Source organism: Eptatretus burgeri, chromosome 6 (genome assembly GCF_056783735.1).
Source record: "Eptatretus burgeri isolate ZD-2024b chromosome 6, Ebu_testis_v1, whole genome shotgun sequence".
NCBI classification, from domain to species: domain Eukaryota; kingdom Metazoa; phylum Chordata; class Myxini; order Myxiniformes; family Myxinidae; genus Eptatretus; species Eptatretus burgeri.
The window spans coordinates 67,027,594-67,040,055 of NC_140966.1; the positions used below are offsets into that span (position 1 = coordinate 67,027,594).

The 12,462-nt window shown below is 43.3% G+C and overlaps 1 long non-coding RNA gene across 1 annotated transcript in view; it reads right to left on the reverse strand.

The window, feature by feature from the left end:
• Positions 1–6,361: 6,361 nt before the first annotated feature.
• The window catches only part of LOC147024989 (uncharacterized), an 87,504-nt gene continuing 81,403 nt past the window's right edge, over positions 6,362–12,462 (reverse strand). Inside the window, exons 2-3 of the long non-coding RNA XR_015058845.1 lie at positions 6,870–6,914; positions 6,362–6,723 (exon numbers count right to left, since the gene is read on the reverse strand). This is a non-coding gene — a long non-coding RNA (uncharacterized LOC147024989). The remainder of the gene's footprint in view (positions 6,724–6,869; positions 6,915–12,462) is intronic.

The window sequence follows — 12,462 nt, forward strand, 5'->3', positions numbered from 1 at the left end:
ATTAGTGACTGTAAGGTTGTGGCAGGGGAGAGTGTAGCTCGACAGCATCGATTGGTGGTCTGTAGGATGACTTTAGAGGTGAGGTTGAGGAAGAGAGTGAGGGCTGAACCAAGGACCAGATGGTGGAAGCTGAGGAGGAAGACTGTTGCGTGAAATTTAGGGAGGAGGTGAGACAGGCGTTGGATGGTGGTAAAGATGGGTGGGATGATTGGGCAACAACAGCAGAAGTTGTGAGGGAGATAGCTAGGAGGAAGGTACTTGGTGTGACATCTGGACAGAGGAAGGAAGATAAGGAGACTTGGTGGTGGAATGAGGAAGTACAGGAAAGTATAAGGAAGAAGGGGTTGGCGAAAAAGAAGTGGGATAGTCAGAGAGATGAAGAAAGTCGGCAGGAGTACAAGGAGTGGCGTCGACAGGCAAAACGAGAGGTGGCAAAGGCCAAGGAAAAGGCATATGACGAGCTGTATGAGAAGTTGGATACAAAAGAAGGGGAAAAGGATTTATACCGATTAGCAAGACAGAGGGACCGAGCTGGGAAGGATGTGCTGCAGGTTCGGGTGATAAAGGATGCAAATGGGAATGTGCTGACGAGCGAGGAGAGTGTGTTGAGAAGGTGGATGGTGTACTTTGAGGAGCTGATGAATGAAGAAAATGAGAGAGAGAAGGTTGGAAGAGGTGGAGATAGTGAATCTGGAAGTGGGGTGGATCAGTAAGGATGAAGTGAGGACTGCTATGAAGAAGATGAAAAGTGGAAAGGCGGTTGGTCCAGATGACATTCCAGTGGAGGCATGGAAGTGCTTAGGAGAGATGGCAGTGGGGTTGTTAACCAGATTGTTTAATAAAGTCTTGGAAAGTGAGAGGATGCCGGAGGAGTGGAGATTAAGTGTACTGGTTCCGATTTTCAAGAATAAGGGTGATGTGCAGAGCTGTGGAAATTACAGAGGGATAAAGTTGTTAAGCCACACCATGAAGTTGTGGGAAAGAGTAGTGGAAGCGAGGTTCAGAGGAGAGGTGACTATCTGTGAGCAGCAATATGGGTTTATGCCAGGAAAGAGCACCACTGATGCAATGTTTGCTTTGAGAATGTTGATGGAGAAGTATAGTGAAGGCCATAAGGAGTTACATTGTGTGTTTGTGGACTCCGAGGAAGCTTATGATAGGGTGCCAAGAGAAGAGTTGTGGTATTGTATGAGGAAGTCGGGAGTGGTGGAGAAGTATGTGAGGATCGTGCAGGATATGTATGAGGACAGTGTGACAGCGGTGAGGTGTGCGGTAGGAATGACGGACCGGTTTAAGGTTAAAGTGGGATTGCACCAAGGATCGACTCTGAGCCCTTTCCTGTTTGCAATGGTGATGGACAGGTTGACGGACGAGATCAGATTGGAGTCTCCATGGACTATGATGTTCGCGGATGACATCATGATCTGTAGGGAGAAGAGGGAGCAGGCTGAAGCGAGCTTTGAGAGGTGGAGGTACGCACTGGAGAGAAGGGGAATGTTAGTCAGTAGGAGTAAGACGGAGTACATGTGCGTAAATGAGAGGGAGGGTGGTGGTATGGTGCGGTTGCAAGGAGTTGAGGTGGGGAAGGTGGATTGGTTTAAATACTTGGGATCAACTGTCCAAAGTAACGGAGAGTGTGGGAGAGAAGTGAAAAAGAGAGTGCTGGGCAGGATGGAGTAGGTGGAGAAGAGTTGCAGGAGTGATTTGTGACAGAAGGGTAGCTGCAAGGGTTAAGTGGAAAGTATATAAGACGGTGGTGAGACCAGCTATGTTGTATGGTTTGGAAGCGGTGGCACTAACAATAAGACAGGAAGCGGAGCTGGAGGTGGCAGAGTTAAAGATGCTGCGATTCTCGTTGGGAGTGACGAGGATGGACAGGATAAGGAATGAGTTTATTAAAGGGACAGCGCAGGTAGGATGGTTTGGAGGCAAAGTGAGAGAGGCGAGATTGAGATGGTTTGGACATGTGCACAGGAGGGAAACGGAGTATATCGGGAGAAGGATGTTGAAGATGGAGCCGCCAGGCAGGAGGAGAAGAGGAAGGCCAAAGTAGAGGTTCATGGATGCGGTGAGGGCGGACATGCGGGTGGTTGTAGTGTCAATGGAAGATGTGGAGGATAGAGCGAAATGGAGACGGTTGATCCGCTGTGGTGACCCCTAAACGGGAGCAAGCCGAAAGAGGAAGAAGATATATATATATATATATATATATATATATATATATATATATATATATATATATATATATATATATATATATATATATATATATATATATTGTTGTGAATTTGGAATTCGATCGCACTCAACATACAGGTTCCTTTAGTTCAGTTATGTCGATAAGTGCATGTTCTATAGATAGGTCACATTCCATTGTTTAATGGACAGAAATCGATTAGATGCGCTGTGATTTAATTTAATAGTTAGGGAGCGATCACAACACAAAGCAAGACGCCCCTCCCCCTCTTCTGCGAAGAGGAAGAAGAACCCTCCCGTCCTCAATCACGGGACGTAAACAGCTCCCTCCCACCCTTGGTTGAGCGGGGGTTGGAGCACGAGGGCATGAGTCACGCCGGGAGCGGGGGAGGGGGCAGATAGGAATAAAAAGGGCACTCTGCTTGGCTCGGGTTGGTGCTGGCTTGGCTTGTAGCAGGCCTTCGGGTTCTGCTTGGCTCGGATGGAGGCTTTTTGGAGAGCTTTTTGCTTAGGCTTGGCTTTTCAGGAGACCTTCGGGTTCTGCTTGGCTCGGTTCGCTTTTTGGGCTCTGGCTTGGTTCGTCGAAGAGAGTTGAGCTGGTTGCTCGGCTCGGAGCTTATTGGTTGTTGTTCATCGAGAGAGGAGCGCCAGTTGCGAGAGTCGCGCGTGTTTTGCACTCTACTTCGTCGTCCGGTTCAGCTGGCTTTTCTTAGTTCGTGGAGCTCTTTATTCTTTGTTCTCCGCTTGGTTCCCGGCTTGGTGTAACTCCTTGGCCTCATCTTGGAGGTGGTTCTTTGAGGAAGCGACGCATCGATGGGAAGGATCGGCGCCTCGTCTCACCAGCACGTGTTCTGAAGCGCGAGAGGATTCGCTGGAGCTCGGGAAGGATCGCGGCTCACGGCGATTGGATCCAGCTTGCTCTCGCTGGAGCCCGGGTCTGAACAGCTTGAAGACCACACGAGGTGGAGAGGTTCTAGATAGGTTCTGGGTTTCAGCTCATCTGTCTCTCCGAGTTGAAGTCCTTATTAAAGGCATCAGCCACCATTTATTGGGTGTGTGTGTGCGTACGTGTGTTTGTGGGCCCGTCTAACAAGTAGGAATCTGTTAAGTGCCTGTGTTATATTTGCTTTACATTTAATAATATAACTCGGCTGTAGGTTTTTGCTCGTGTCTTTTTCCCCATCCCCCCGTTCATTGCATTGCCTCTGTTCAAATAAATGTCCCCATTGTTAAATGCCACCTGCTCGTTGCGTCCCTTCCTCACTTTGACTGCCATGGAGCGTTCGGAATGTTAGCTGGCTGTTTATTAGCCGATAAAACGTACATCTGGTCCGACGGGGCTTGGCGATATATAACCGCTCGGGAATTGCATACGAAACCAGCTGCTTAAGCGGCTCATTTTCGTGCAGGTCCCGTTGAGGTATAAACTCCCGGCATTTCTGTCCGCGCGAATAGTTAGGTATATCGACAATTCGGTGATTGACCCTGTCGTGCCTGGACAGAAGAGTTGGCTGGTTTATGGTGTGTTAAAACCCGTAGCTGGGTTTCGGCGTTGATCTGGAAGCTACGACTGGATTGCTCGTTTTGTGGACATGCGGCCACAATTGGGCTAAGGCGGTTGTTCGCACGCCGAACGGGTGAGAATCCACAACAATATATATATATATATATATATATATATATATATATATATATATATATATATATATATATATAATACAATTGGAAATCCAATTATAATTGGAGCCTTTTTTATAACACACTAAAACTCATGGAAAAATGATATGAAAGAGGATAGAAAGTTTATTTGCCGATTTCGATGAGAGGGAGAAGAAGAAGAGGAATAGATTCACAAGAGTAGGAAATATCATGCAAATATGGCAGTTTCATCTGAGGTGTCTTACCGTCGCCAAATCGAATATATAAAGCTGCCTCATGGATTCCAGCGCTTGCGAAGCCAGCCGGTCCTTATCAACGGTTTCTAATGGAGTGCTTGCTTGAGTGCTTAAGCCATTTGGCAAGCGCTCTGCAAGAAACTTGGGTCACTGAACACACCCCGGATTCATGACATGGCGATGAGGATAAACATCAAGAGCATCATTATTTCAGCCATATCGATGAATTCGTCCCTCAAGGGCTGGGGTGATAGGAGGCAGGGGAAGGAGTGGGGTGGGAAGAAGGACCCAATGTTGTCAGGCAATGCCGGGTACTCCTGCTCGTGCAATATATTTGTGAAATACAACATTCTGTGTTTTGATTAAACCGGTAGCGATGTGATGGGTAGGCATGCCTTGTGTTATTGTAAACGTCTATATCACACGACTGGACTTTTGAGATGCTTTGAAAAATTGTGAGGTGGTGTGGGGGGGGCTGTTTGTGGGGGGCTCCTGTTTGTGGGGGGTGCCCTGTTTTTGGCAGGTGCCCTGTTTGTGGGGGGGCTGTCTGCAGTGCCTAACGGAGGCCCTATACCGGTGTGACAGGGTTTTTAGTTTGAAACCACAATATTGAAGTTTAAACGTTTTAATTATTTTAATAATTTAAACGAACGTTTAAATTATTGCTGAAAATAAGTGGTTTCCATTTTTAAAATCATTCATTTTCAATTATTTCGTCATCACAAATCAACTATCTTTCAAGCCTGAAATGGCAAATTGGAATCAAAAGTCCAGAGCATCATTATTATCCTCAAGCGTTTTCAAAGACTAATTATCTTATCTCATGGTTCCCTCTGGGCCAGAATGATGGAATAAATGATCACAAGTTTCGACAAAATAAACGAGTCATGATATGGCTCATTGTTCTTGGACACATTTGATGACAACATGTCCTTCTTATGAGCCCAGCTCAATTATCTCCCTGTAATTTACTTTCATTATTCTGGTTCTCTTTTGTAAGGTTGTACACACTATAACATTTCACATTCTGTCATTATTCGTTATAGTTTGAAAGGCATGCTCTTTATTATATCATGCATAACAGAAACCTTGAAGATGTGCAAAAAAGCCTGGACATTTGATTTGATATAAATATTCCACATTCAGTTCAGTTTCACAGCTTTTGCTCGGAACGATTGGCAGGTGCAATTGCTTGTTAATGTCTCTCGCTTTTGTTTGAGATCATTTTCGCGCATGTGGACAGTGTGCAGACATCACTGAAGTGGTGTTTCACTTTTTTTTTCTGATAATGGAAGACATTTAATGGAGAATAAGGGCTGGCAAGATGGCCCATACGTAGGTACGCACACTAGCCTCGAAGCCGTCTATCCTGGGTTTGAATCCCGACACAGCGATAACTGTCATCCTGGTTTTTCACAATTTTTCTTATATTTATATAAAATTTTTCTTATATTTTCAATTTATAGATAACCAAATCTATAAATTTCACAATTTTTCACACACCACCTTACAATTTTTCAAACCATCTTGAAAGTCCAGTCGTGCAATATAGACGTTCCCATAAAAACACTAGATGTGCCTACCCATCACATTGCTAACAGGTTTAATCAAAAGTTGGGATCCAACGTTTCAGGGGATAACTCCCCTTCGTATCCCCCATGATCTAAAAAGGAGAAATCGAAGCCCAAACGATTGTACAAGCTACTGCCTTGCACTCATGTGTCAAGTTTCAGAACAATCAGCCTGGTGATAATGGAGGAGCAGCAAAAAAAAAAGGATCCAAAGTTTCGGGGGGTAACCCCCCCCCCACCCCCCATGATCCAAAATTGAAAAATCGAAGCCCGGGTGTTTGTGGGGGTACTGTCTTGTATTAATGTCTCAAGTTTCATAACAATCAGCCTGGTGATAATGGAGGAGTAGCAAGATGAGTAAAAAGTTTACGGACGACCAGACGGAGGGATGGACAGACATTGGGTCATCACGACCAATTTTATAAGTTCATGTCTTCGCGAATCGAGATGAGATGACCTAAAAAGGATCTCACTCCTCTCTGTGCATGCGCGATTGGGACGAATTCAGAGCCAAGGTACTACTAAACTACAAGTTTGATGGGTTTTTTTTGTTGTCAGCTAATTCCTGTTTCTCGTGACAGTATATACAATGGAAATTATTTATTGCAGAGATGTGAGTCATTGTGATCAGCAATCTCATTGTAATGCCTCATTTCACAAGAGATAGACAATAATTTTTTTTTTAATTTTTATCAATGGGAAAATGTGTGTGTGTGTGTGTGTGTTTGTGTTTTGTGAAAAATTCCATTGTGAAACTCAGTGGTTCTGAACCTTTTTTGGTCTTGATCATCTGTTTTAATCTTTCATTGAAGATTTCAAGCTTGGTATTAGCTTAACGGTTAGGGTGGTTAGCATAAATCTTATGGTCTTGAGTTCAAGCTGTTGTCATGTCGTTGAATTAACATCAGGTGGGTTGACTCTGCCATCCCTCTGAGTACCAGTGTGCTGGTAACAGGGGCGACTGTTTCAGTGGTACAGCCATGCCCCCAGAAAATGATGCAGCCAAGCACCCACAGACTGCATACAAAGTAAAAATTGAAGATTTCCATTGTTTGGAACATCTAAACAGAAAACAAAGAATGCAATATTTATAAAAAGTGAAATAATAAAGAAATGGAGTATTATAAACAATAGGATGGACTGCAACAAAACAGGCAAAAATACAAACCAAGGAACTTGCTGAGCTTGCAAAAGTAACAGCGATTACCTGAAGGTTTGTGGGCTAACATGAGATGATGAGCAGCAGTAATACCTGTTGGAGATAATACAAGGAGAAAGTGTCAGTTCCCCAGCTTTGAGAACTATGGAACAAAAGGGTAAATATGTACGAATAGTTTGTACATTGGAAGGCAGACAAAGTGTTGGTTGGTTGATTAATGATGAGTAATGTGTGGAGGTGAGGAGGGGTGATCACAGTAGACAATGATTCCCTGTTGGCAGCTCATTTGAGCTGCGAGGAGACTGAGGTCACCAACCTTTCTTCAGTGAAAAGCCATTGGATCTTGTATCTTGGTCTCCTGTCTTGACATGCTAATGATAACCAAATTTATAAATTTCACAGTGTCAAGAAATGCAAGAGAGATTTCTTTCTTTATAATAATATTGATTCTCACGGAAGAATGGAACAACAGGTGGAAAAGGGTCAGAGGACAAGAACAGATGGATGCACCACAACAGGAAGAGAGGATTACAGATGAAAGAGGGAAGTTTGGGAATTTTTTTAAAAAAACCATTCAAACACAGAGTGGGTTTATTAATTTATTTATTTATATATTTGGGGGCGGGGGGGGGGGGTGTTAAACTAATTAAGTGCAAGATAGATTATGCTGCCAGGCTCCGTTTGACTTCTTGGGTCAGACTCCTATCCCTATAGTGATTGGGTAACTGCAGTGCCTATGCTGGAGCACTCCGCAATTTACTTTCCGCAACTGAGTTGCCAGGCATCACTTCCAATAACCAAATAATTCAGCTGGGTTTGGCCTCCCCATTCGATCCGAGGATTGGAGAGGATGAGAAGAAACTCCTCCCAACGTCAATCCCATCTGCAATCATGTTACGGAACCAGAGGCATTACATAGTGGGTAGTTGCATCTGGTAACTGCTTCTGAGAGAACACAAAATATTTTTTATTCTCTCTTTTCTCAGATGCACAGCCAGTGTGGAAAGCACAACTACTTGTGAGGACATTTCGGCTGTGTGGATGGGCCAAAGAAATGTCCACCTGGATGTTTGATCTATTACTGGAGACATCAGTGACGATGGGCAGCTGATTTTCTGTCAAATACACGTGTAGATAATAGTAATAATAATAATAATAATAATAATAATCCCATTCCTTTCACACCATTAAGGCACATAGGGCTGTCAAGGCAGTTTCATTAGCAAGGAGTACAATCCTTGATGGTTCACCATTCCGATGCAGGTTCCCCCAAATGTTTATTATCCCAGGACACTGGTACTCATTTCACCAACCTCAGGAGGTTGGCAGGTTGAGTCAACCACACAAGGTGTTAATGGGGACAAGGGCTCACACTCAGGATCCTTTGGTCCCAAGGTAGCCACCTTAACTGTTAAGCCAGCACCAGTCATACAAGTAGATAACGAGGCTATTTATGATAACCTAGCTTCAGTGCTTGTAACTATTCATACCACATTGCTACAACATGCTTCTGGGCACTGATAGACCCAGCAGTGTGACCACTCCTTGGCTTTTTTCACAATATCTTGGCTATTCGTTGTTCACCTTGGCATCTTGGTTTTATATAGGTTTTCTTGGCATATAGGTTTTCTATTATCATCGCTTTTCCGAAACCTTGTGAATTCTTGGCTTTTTTCATTGGCTCATCTTGGCATTTATGAAAATGAGGAGTAGTCACACTGAGACCCAGTGCCCATTTTGCAAGTGACAATATGGTGTCCATTTTCCATCTTTTCTCATGGTATTGACACCTGCCCTCCTCCACCCCCTTAGTTGCACTGGCACTATTGCATGAGTTATGAAAGAAATGATAAAAGGAATAATCAGAACAATCCTGAAATCTGCCATAAAACAGTATTCACTGACTTTGAATGTGATCCTTTTGGTGGTAGGCATTGCTTGCAACGAATATTCTCTCCTTCACCCTGAGCATGAGTGCATCCTGATTATAGCCTTGTTATCTAAATAAGCAGGAAGTGCTTGCCTTGTCTTTCTTTCATGGATGTTTCAGAGATTCTGGTGGAGCTTCCAGAGAAGTTGCCATAACTTGACTGATATGAGTCAGAGAAGCCACATGTTGGGCCTCAGTGTGAGTTGCATTTGATGTTTCCAGGGTCTGGTCAAGTAGAACCTGGTTAGGGATCTCTCCTAGTTCAGAGAAGGGAAGGGGAGGGGGAGGGGGTCCTCATGTAATTGCAGAGCAGGAAGGAGATGCTGATGCAGAACCCGAGAAGGCTTTGGATTTGAACCAATCACAGATCTTCCCCTTGAGATTCACCTGTATGGTTTTCCCTTAGGGATCTGGGAGGCAAATGGGCAGTATGGACAATGAGTTATCCCATCAGTAATTATTGTGGTAGGCATCAAACTGAGTCCTCTTTTCGAGGGCAGAAGTTTAGACTGAGTGAAACCCTCCTCCTGAAGTTCATCTACCCCCAATAAGCTCGGACGACAAATATGTATGAGTTTATCATGCAGAGAAAAAATTTAGCTGTGATATTGATGGTGGAATCTATTCTAATATAATGGCTAACCCATGGGGCCATCTTGTTCTGAAGGAGCAACCTTCTGCACTGCAGGTCTCCGATGTACTTAATGGAAGTGCAAATCTAGAGGGGAAGATTAATTTCATTAAATCACCAACTTCAAAAATAAGAGGTCAGATTTTGAGTAAGTAAAACAATGCAGTTAAATTGATCTTCGCTCCCTTTTTCCAGAAGAAATGGAATAAGTAAACAAAAATGGACGGACAGTACAGGGAGACTGTGTGTGACTTGTTGTACCTGCATTGCCTGAACAAGTAACAATAAAGTGGTCTTGCAAATATGTATGTGAAATACAGTGCCTTCAGAAAGTATTATGCATATGCATATTATGCATATGCATGAAAGTATTATGCATATTATGCAAATACAGTGCCTGATGAAAGTATTATAAATACAGTGCCTTTAGAAACTTCAGAAATTCACCCCTCGACCTTTGTCACATTTTGTGGTGTTACAGCCTGAATTTAAAATGGACTAAACTTAATTTTTTGTTGTCACTGATCGACACAAAATACCCCATAATGACAAAATGAAAACTTGTTTTTAGAAATTAATTAAAAATGAAAAAGTGAAATGAAATGTCATCAAGAAGTATTCAACCCCTTTGCTACAACAGTCCAAATTGTGCTCAAATGCATCCAATTTCCGATGATCATTCTTGAGATGTCTCTACAACTTGATTGGAGTCCACCTGTGGCCAATTAAATTGATTGAACATAATTTAGAAACAAAAACAACTTTCTATATGAGGTCCCACAGTTGACAGTGCATATCAGAGCAGAAAACTCCACCATGAAGTCCAAGGAACTGTCTGTAGAACTCCAAGATAGAATGGTGAGGAGACATAGATCTGGGAAGGGTATAAAACAATTTCTAGAGTGTTGAAAGTTCCCAAGAGCACAGTGCGCTCCATCATTAGGAAATGGAAAGCATATGGAACTACCGCGACTTCCTTGAGCTGGCCATCCGACCAAACTGAGAAACTGGACAAGGAGGACCTTGGTCAGGGAGGTGACCAAGAACTTAATGACCACTGACAGAACTAGAGAGTTCCTGGGCTGAGATTGGAGAACCTGCCAGAAGGACATCAGTCTCTGCAGCACTTCTCAAATCTTGGCTTTATGGGAGAGTAGCCAGATAGAAGTCACTCATGAGAAAACGACACATGACAACATGACTCGAGTTAACAAAAAGGCATGTGAAAGTCTCTGAGAGCATGAGGCAAAATATTCTGTGGTCCGATGAGACGAAAATTTCACTCTCTGGCCTGAATGCAAAGTGCGACGTCTGGTGGAAATCGAGCACAGCTCATCACCCATCTAACTCCATCCCTATCATGCAGCATGGTGGTGGCCACATCATGCTATGGGGATGCTTTTCAACAGCAGGGACTGGGAGACTTGTAAGGATAGAGTGAACAATGAATGGAGCCAAATACAGGCAAATCCTTGAAGAGAACCTGCTTCAGAGTGCTAAAGACCTTAGACTCTGGCGAAGATTTACGTTCCAACAGGCCAATGACCCCAAATATCCAGCCAAAGCAACACTCAAATGGCTTCAGAACAAGAATGCGAAAGTCCTTGAGTGGCCCAGCCAAAGCCTAGACTTGAATCCCATTGATTATAATCTGTGGAAAGTCTTGAAGATTACTGTTCATCGATGCTCTTCGATCCAACTTGACAGAGCTTGAGTTAATCTGCAAGGAAGAATGGGAGAAAATCCCCAAATCCAGATGTGCAAAGCTGATGCAGACATACCCAGGAAGTCTCGAAGCTGTAATTGTTGCCAAAGGCACTTCTACGAAGTATCGACTCAGGGGGTTCAAAACTTAGTGACGTAAGATAATTCAACTTTTAATTTTGGATTAATTTGAAAAAAATTCTGAAAACATGTTTTTACTTTGTGTTTTGGGGGTATTTTGTGTAGATCAGTGACAATTTTTTTTTAATTTAATCCATTTTAAATTCAAGCTGTAACTCAAAATGTGACAAAAGTTTAGGGGTGTGAATACTTTCTGAAGGCACTGTCGGTGTGGGAGAGCACACCCTCACATTTTATGACTTGATAACACCAATAACAAGTGGACTCTACTAATCCGATTGATGGTCGTTAACTTTTGGAGGAGAAAAGCACATGCAATCCTCAACACCATATGAACCAGAAACCAGATGCTCCCAGCTTCTTTGCCATGTTTAATCAGTTTGAGGTTTTCAACTCCAGGGAGGGAAAATAATCCAATGAAAAAAACAAATACTGCAATTTATTAATCAGAAGGAACCAGAAAAAGCAAAAAGCAAAGATGGAGTAATTAGGAGGAACCTGGATAGGATTCGGGTTTCAATCGCTACTCCTCTCCCCTCAAAGCCATCCAGGTGTAGCCAAATGAACCTTTACAACAATTTTTTTTTGTAATAATTCACTTCTCCCGAGACGGATATATAAAGAGAGAAATTGGAAGTAGAAGAGGGATAATAGAGAGGGAAATGAACAAAAATAAATAAACAGAAGCAAGAATTAGCACAAATAAAGAGAAATGTGACAGTGTGAAATACTGAAGATATATGTGATAGAGAAAGGAATATAGATCAACGATGTCGGGATAAACCCAGATAGATATATCTCAACAGTTACTCCCCAAGGCTCAAATGTAGCAACAGTGAAGGCAGAAGCCATTTGAAATTTGAGACTCGGAATACCTATATATCCCTGTTCTTTGTTGCGTGGCCAGGGAGCCACCGGCGGTCCGCGGTGGCCGAAAGTGCGGCCCCTGATGCGCAGCCAAAAATATCTAAATCCATTGGGACCATACTCTGTACAGAGCGTTGGTGCTGCCAAAGCAGTCTCCTGGGCTGTTGGGCACAATCCTGCACAGGTCACCACTCCGACACAGGATTACTTGAATGGCTCAATCATTCCAGTAAGCTGGTACTTATTTTGCCAACCTCAGAAGGATGACAGGCTGAATCAACCCCACCTGGTATTAATTCAACAGCCAAGCAGAATTTGAACTCAGGACCCGAGGATGCCAAACTCACCACCCTTACCATTAAGCCGAC